At 38.8% G+C, this 7930-nt stretch overlaps 1 pseudogene; it reads right to left on the bottom strand.

Annotated features, from left to right (window-relative positions):
- Positions 1-3447: 3447 nt before the first annotated feature.
- Positions 3448-3531, bottom strand: LOC112310286 (U6atac minor spliceosomal RNA; annotated as a pseudogene).
- Positions 3532-7930: the final 4399 nt, after the last annotated feature.

Below are 7930 nucleotides of genomic sequence, written 5' to 3'. Positions count from 1 at the left end.
TGTCTTTATACTTAAAAATATTTTTGTATGAATTTTTTAAATTACAGTGATTCTATTTATCAAGTTGTTCCTTTTATAATGTACATTTTCTTTGTCTTCTTAAATAACTACTTTTCTACTCTAAAGTCATAAAGATACTTTCGAGAATTTTTTTCTTAACAAAAGTTTTGTTTATCACATTTGACTTTTAAGCCACCTAGAGCTGATTTTTGTAGTGTGAAATAGAAATCCACATTTACTTGATTGTCATATGGGTATAGGGAATTTATGTAGATCAAATTATTGAACTGTTATCCTTTCGCCATGATGAAACATGTCATGTTTCTGTTTCATGCTATTCTTCTCTTTATCACTTCAGATTTGGTGTATGTGCTAACAAAGCAAACATTCACACTTCACTTTGTTATCTTGTTATGTGATTATTCCCCTGTAATAATTCCCTATTGCTTCTATAACAAATTACCACAAACTTGAGGGTTTAAAACAATACAAATGTATTCTCTGAACTGTACATTCTGGAGGCCAGAAGTCTGACATCAGTTTCACTGCCTGAAACCAAGATGTCATCAGGTCCAAGCTCCCTCTGAAAGCTGTAGGAGAAAATCTATTTCCTTTGTTTTTCCAACTTTTATAGGTCTTCTGAATTCCTTGCATTCATTGCCTCATGACGCCTTCTTCCATGTTCAAAGCCTTAGCCACTTCAGATCTCTCTCTGCTGAGGTTGCCACATAGTCTCTCTTGTGTAGTAGAATCTGCCTCTGCCTCCCCTTATGAGGGCATTTGTAATTACATGTAGAGCCCATCTAGATTATCCAGGATAATCTCTCCATTTTGAAATCTTTAATTTAATCACATTGGTCAAAGCTCCTGTTACTATATAAGGTATCATTCACAGGTTTCAGGGATTAGGACCTGGATATCTTTGGGGGCTATTATTTAGCCTACAGCACACTCTACTAGTCCTGTGAACTTCTCTAAAACTTTTTTTAAATATATTTATTGATTATGCTATTACAGTTGTCCCATTCCCCCCCCCACTCCACTCCATCCTGCCCACCCCCTCCCTCCTACATTCCCCCCCCCATAGTTCATGTCCATGGGTCATACTTATAAGTTCTTTGGCTTCTACATTTCCTACACTATTTTTACCCTCCCCCTGTCTATTTTCCACCTATCATCTATGCTACTTATTCCCTGTACCTTTCCCCGCCTCTCCCCCTCCCACTCCCCTATTGACAACCCTCCATGTGATCTCCATCTCTATGGTTCTGTTCCTGTTCTAGTCGTCTGCCCAGTTTGCTCTTGTTTTTGTTTTAGGTGTGGTCGTTAATAACTGTGAGTTTGCTGTCATTTTCACTGTTCATATTCTTTATCTTCTTTTTGTTAGGTAACTCCCTTTAATATTTCATATAATAAGGGCTTGGTGATAATGAACTTCTTTAACTTGACCTTATCTGAGAAGCACTTTATCTGCCCTTCCATTCTAAATGATAGCTTTGCTAGATACAGTAATCTTGGATGTAGGTCCTTGCGTTTAATCTTGGGTAATGTAATGATGATGTGCCTTGGTGTGTTCCTCCTTGGGTCCAGCTTCTTTGGGACTCTCTGAGCTTCCTGGACTTCCTGGAAGTCTATTTCCTTTGCCAGACTGGGGAGGTTCTCCTTCATTATTTGTTCAAATAAGTTTTCCATTTTTTGTTCTTCCTCTTCTCCTTCTGGCACCCCTATAATTCGGATGTTGGAACGTTTCGAGATGTCCTGGAGGTTCCTAAGCCTCTCCTCATTTTTCCGAATTCTTGTTTCTTCATTGTGTTCTGGTTGGATGTTTCTTTCTTCCTTCTGGTCCACACCGTTGATTTGAGTCCCAGTTTCCTTCGCATCACTATTGGTTCCCTGTACATTTTCCTTTGTTTCTCTTAGCATAGGCTTCATTTTTTCATCTGGTTTTCAAATAGATTCAACCAATTCTGTGAGCATCTTGATAACCAGTGTTTTGAACCGTGCATGTGATAGGTTGGCTATCTCTTCCTCGCTTAGTTGTGTTTTTTCTGGAGCTTTGAAGTGTTCTGTCATTTGGGCCTTTTTTTTTTTTTTTTTGTCTTGCACGTCTGTTACTTTAAGGGGTGGAGCCTTAGGTGTTCACCTGGGACGGGGGTAACGCTGGTCGCTGGGCTGTGAGGCTGTACGTGGGGGAGGGGCCGAGAGGGAGCAATGGCACCCGCCTCACTCTCCTCCGGATTTCAATCCTTCGCTCTGATACCCACAATCAAACTGGGCCCCTCTGGTGCTGGTTCCCCAGTGGGTGGGCCTGTGCACACTCTAGGCCCCTGTGGGTCTCTCCAACAACCTCTCCTGTGAGGCTGGGAGTCTCTCCTGCTGCTGCCTCAACTCCCACGGGCGTCTTCAATCAGAGGTTTGAGGCTTTATTTCCCCGAACTGGAGCCCTGGGTTGCGTGGTCTGCTTCGCTCCCCGCCGTTCGCCCGGTTTATCTATGCACGAATGTGGGGCCACAGGGTGCTACCCACTGCTCAGCCTGCCCCGCTCTCCACCACTCTGAGTCCGGCCCTCTCAGTTTATCTGTACACCAATATGGGGCCACAGGGTCCGCTAGTGGTCAGACTGCCTGTGCCGTTAGTCCCACACTCCACCAGTCTCAGTCCCGCCACAGCCACGAGAGTCCTCTCCACCCCGGTGCCTGTCTCCGCCCCTCCTACGGGTCTGGATGGATGTTTGTTTTTTATCTCCTTCGTGTTGGACTTCCTTGCCGTTGGATTCTCTGTCAGTTCTGGTTGTGCGAGGAGGCACAGTGTGTCTACCTACGCCTCCATCTTGGTTCTCCGCCAGTCCTGTGAACTTCTTAAGGGCCTATGGTCTTATTAGCCTTTAAATTCCTAGTGCATTAAAAGTAACAAATGTTCAGAAAACATTCTCTGAATATATACAATTTTGTTTCATTTCCATGCTGTGATTGTTAACTCCTCTAAGGAAGATTTTGTATCTTTAACTTTTTTTTTTTTTTTTTTACTTTCCAATGAATGTACAACAGCATAGATCCCTAGTAAATTCAATAGTCTTGAGTAAATATGGTAGAGCAGAAAGAGACTTAGAATCCAGTTCTTGGTAGTATCATTTATTAACAATGAATTTTAGGGCAAATTCGTTTTTTACTTCTCTGTAATTCTCTTTCTTCATTGGTAAAATGGGGAGGAGGAAAGAGTAAGCCTAGCTAGTGAGAACCCAAGCCCCACACTTCTGATTCATACAGAATATTTCTGCTGTGGTCTGTTTTATATACCCAGTGAGCTTTTTAATACACAATTTTGTTTCAAAAACAAAAGGTACTGCTTCTTTAACAAGTTTTGAAAGTTACTGTTCTTATTACAGTCCACCATGGGGATACTGAAATACAGAGAGGTGTACTGCTTTGCCTCTTGAATTTACTTTCTGAAACCATTTCGTTGAAAGGGCCACTAGAACCACTTGTGTCCTTATCCTGGGGGTTGCTAACATTCTCTCTTGTCCTAGCACACAAAGGACAACTGTGTAAACTGTAAGATAGCATATGAATATATGATCAGTGGCATATATCCTATGGATGGACAAAGGTCAAAATCTGCAGTACAGTCCCACCAAATTGCAAACCACAGCAATTGTTTGGGAAGAAGGAATAAAGGAATACCAAATCAATCAATAAGCCAGGACACTTACTATATTCAGTGTGGTGAGGGGTACAAAATGCTCCTTGAAAGCAAGGACTCTATCTTATTCCTATTCATATGACACATTTATATTGAATAGATGACTCAGTGTCTGTCCCCAAAGGACTTATATCTTTGTTAGCATAGTACACTGTATGCACAACTTTAATCTATTTCTATCAATAAGACAGCCAAGCTGATTAGACTCACTGTAGGCCAATATTTGCAGTTCCTCAGATATGACTTCCATTGTCTCTCTCTAAACTTTAGCATAAAGCTCCTAGAGATCACTGTCATATTTCTTAGAGACAGTCAATAAAATTAGGAATAAGGAAAATCTTTGCTTCTTTCCATGTATTTCCTTAGGCTTTCTGGAAAATAAAATAAAATCCAAACCTCATTTTGTTATATGAGGAAAAATCATGTTTATGTATTCTGCACACTTAATGTTTGTGTGACCTTAAACAGTCCCTTTCTACCCTTCCCCATTTTTAAAATGAGAAAATTGAGACTAAATGATCTCTGAATTCCTCTTCAGATTCAAGGCTCTATACTATATTATTATATAAGTAAATATATCACTTTAACTCACTGAATTGGTTTTCTTAGCTGTCTGTACCATTCAATAGCTATTAATGCTTACTAGATACAAGAATTTCACTCAGAAAGAAAAGTAAGTGGCAGGAAAAACGTTAGTTCTATTAGTGGTAGATAATGTTTGGTGGCACTGATTGTGACTTCTGGATATTTTTTCCAAGTTGACCAAGAGTAACCAGGGCAACATAGGTTAAGTTGATTATTGCCCTATTGTAAAGGTTCAAAGTCTTAAATTTCTCCTCTGTAGTAGTGATAGGGGAAAAAGAAACATGCCACTCATTTCTCAAGCTCAATTAGTTTAAATTAATACCATAAACTGGGTAATTTCAATAGACTCTTCAGAAATTCTGTGACAGATCATCTAAGGGTGGAAGACCAATTTAATCTACTACCAACAAAATTAGATAAATTATTTTTAATGGCTCATTCTATCTATATAACTTAAATCAATAGGTGGGTTCTTCCAGCAATTCCACTGCTGGGATTATACCCTAAGAGCCCTGAAACACCAATCCAAAAGAACCTATGCACCCCAATGTTCATAGCAGCACAATTCACAATAGCCAAGTTCTGGAAGCAACCTAAGTGCCCATCAGTGAATGAGTGGGTCAGAAAACTGAGGTACATTTACACAATAGAATTCTACACAGCAGAGAGAAAGAAGGAGCTTCTACCCTTTGCAACAGCATGGACGGAACTGGAGAGCATTATGCTAAGTGAAATAAGCCAGGTGGTGAGGGACAAATACCATATGATCTCACTTTTAACTGGAACATAATCATCAAAAGAAAAATGCAAACAAAATAGAACCAGAGACATTGAAATTAAGAACAATCTAACAATAGCCAGAGGCCAAGGGGAGGGGACAGTGGGGAGAAGGGTTTTCAAGAACTACTATAAAGGACACATGGACAAAACCAAGGGGGAGGGAGGAAGCAAGGGAGGGAGGTGGCTTTGGCTGGGGTTGGGGGTGTCAGGGAGAAAATGCAGACAACTGTAATTGAACAACAATAAAGTAATTTAAAAAAATAGCTGGGTTCTTGAGGAATGTGGTAATCAACAAAAGATTAACAGTGTAAACTTTTGTTATAAAAATGAAGTCTAGTCAATTTTTAAATGATTACAGTCAGGAAAGAATTTTTTCTTTTTTTAGGACAAAGAAATTATGTTTTTTTAAAATTTAATTAATTAATTTATTTTTATTCAGTTACAATTGTCTGCATTTTCTCCCCTTCCCTCTACCCCACCCCAGTCAGTCCCCCTCCCTCCCCCACCTCTACCCTCCCCCTTGATTTGGGGAGGGGATAGTGGGGAGAGGGGTCTATAGGAGCTACTATAAAAGACACAAGGACAGAATTTTTTAAACTGCATTATAAATAGTGTAAGAAAAGATGGATGGAAAATCACATGATGTATGAGAAAATAAAAATTAAACCAAGCATCATAAAAAGGAATTTTTAAAAGGTGGAAAATTCAGGGAAAAAATACAAAGAAATCACTTGAGATATAAATGAAATTAATTACATTTGAACTGGTTATTTTCTTAATTTCTCTGTTATATTATCTTGACTTTAACCATAATGCCTAGAGTTAACAAACAGAGAGTATTTGTTAAAAAATTGAACTGCTTACCAGATAAAGATATATGAATATTTCTTATCAGTTCCTTACTATGACACATTAGGAGTGATGCCTCTCAGCATGCCTTTCTCGTAGATTCTTCTGAATATTTCCCACACATGTCAAATCCCAAATCCTTCCTTAACTCCTCTTACTCTCATCTCAAATTTTACAAAGAAGACCCAAGAAGATCAAAGCCATCTTTGTGAGTTCCTTCAAGGCCCTTCCCTTTCACTTCCGAAGTCCTCTCCCTGATCATTCATTCTTTCATTTTCTTTTTGAATTTTAGAGAAAGAAACATATCCTGCCAGGACTTTGATTTCATTACTCTCCTCTGTCTCTCTCCCTCCAGTATATTCATCTCTTCTTTTCTGTATTCACTTCCTATACTTCCATCTCTAGCACTCATCTTTCATCTATGCTCCAGATCAAACCTTACTAATTTATGGGCAGATATTTTCAGGTAAATGCTCCTTAGACTCCTTAAACTCAATGGCTTTTAAATGAAACTCACCATTGCCTTATAAACTTCTTATGCAACATGCTGCCTCTCCTGATTTCCTCACTTGTTTAATGGCACTACACAGTTATTCACTGTCCTGTTGAATCATTCCCACCTCTCACCATCCCTTACATCACAGGTGGCAAACACAAGGCCCAAGAGCCGAATCTGGTCCATCCACCTTGTTTTATCTGGCCTGGCATCTTGTTTCTACCCAGCAGCAGTGCCGAGCTCCTTTCCCCTAGTTAAGGAGTAGTCACATTTATACAGTCCTAAAATTACATTTGGCCCCTTGAAGGCAACCATGAGACTGATGTGGCCCCTGCTGAAAATGAGTTTAATGTCCCTGACTTATATCTAGGTAGTCACAAGTTTTACTGATTGTAAGACTATAACATTGATCGCATGTGACCTGTGCTTTGTGGTCAAGTTAACATAATTCAAGCCTTCATTCTTTCCTAATATTACTACAAATACCTCCTAAGTCATCTTTCTGTCTCTATTCTCATTTCCTCTGATTTCATTCTTTATACCAGGGTGCTTTCTTAACATACAGCTCTAATCATTTCATTCACCTGCTCAAACGCCTTTGCCGAATCCACAGAATACAACCTAAACTAGTCACCATTGTTATTCTACATTCAGCAACACAGCTTGATTTTCCTATGAACCTTGCTTTTAGACCTGCTTAACAGCTCTCTGTTCTAGAAATTATCCCAATACATCCCTATCTTTGTAGATATTACCCACTCTATCTGCAGTCTTCTTACCATGTCTCTTTATCAAAACTCAAGGCCAATTCAACTTTCAAGAAGACTTTATTATGTCTCTGAAATATCTCTTTCCTACTTTGTGTTCCTTCAATTCTCTACTTGTTCCTGTGAGGTTTGCCTTATTGTTGCTATGTTCCTACAAATCCTGACACAATATAGGTGCCTATATGTTTGAAGTGGATTGAATCAATACATAATTGATACAATACATTGAATTATGGATTATGGTCATATCATGTTGTACCATGCGAAGTCATTGTTTCTTTTGGTAAAAAAATGATTATCAATTTGTTATTTCATATGGTTTAACCTCATACTTAGCTCCATAATTGGATTTTCTATTTATTTTTTTTTCTAGAATTTTCACAGTGTAATGAGGTCATAATAGAGTGCCATGATCCTCATAGTTAGAATAGAGAATGTTAATTAGACATTCTTATTTGTAATTCTACCTTTTCAGCATTCTCATTATATTCCCTAGATCAGGTCACCTAAATCACTACACTAAAGTCATGAATACTCAAGGCTAACAACCAACCATTACTGAAAAAAAGGTACATGCACTTAATGGAAAACAGTAATTTTGACCAAAAACTGTTTGGCCAAACATCCTGACTCAATGAAAAAGTTTAATTTTGGTTCAGCTGATCTGGTTCCATTGAGAAGGTATTAACACATTCTTGCTTCACTTTACAAATGAACTGAATTCTGATTCCCATCTTTAAATCCATGATGGTCT

Source organism: Desmodus rotundus, chromosome X, assembly GCF_022682495.2.
Source record: "Desmodus rotundus isolate HL8 chromosome X, HLdesRot8A.1, whole genome shotgun sequence".
NCBI classification, from domain to species: Eukaryota; Metazoa; Chordata; class Mammalia; order Chiroptera; family Phyllostomidae; genus Desmodus; species Desmodus rotundus.
This window is presented reverse-complemented; position numbering and strand designations above follow the sequence as displayed.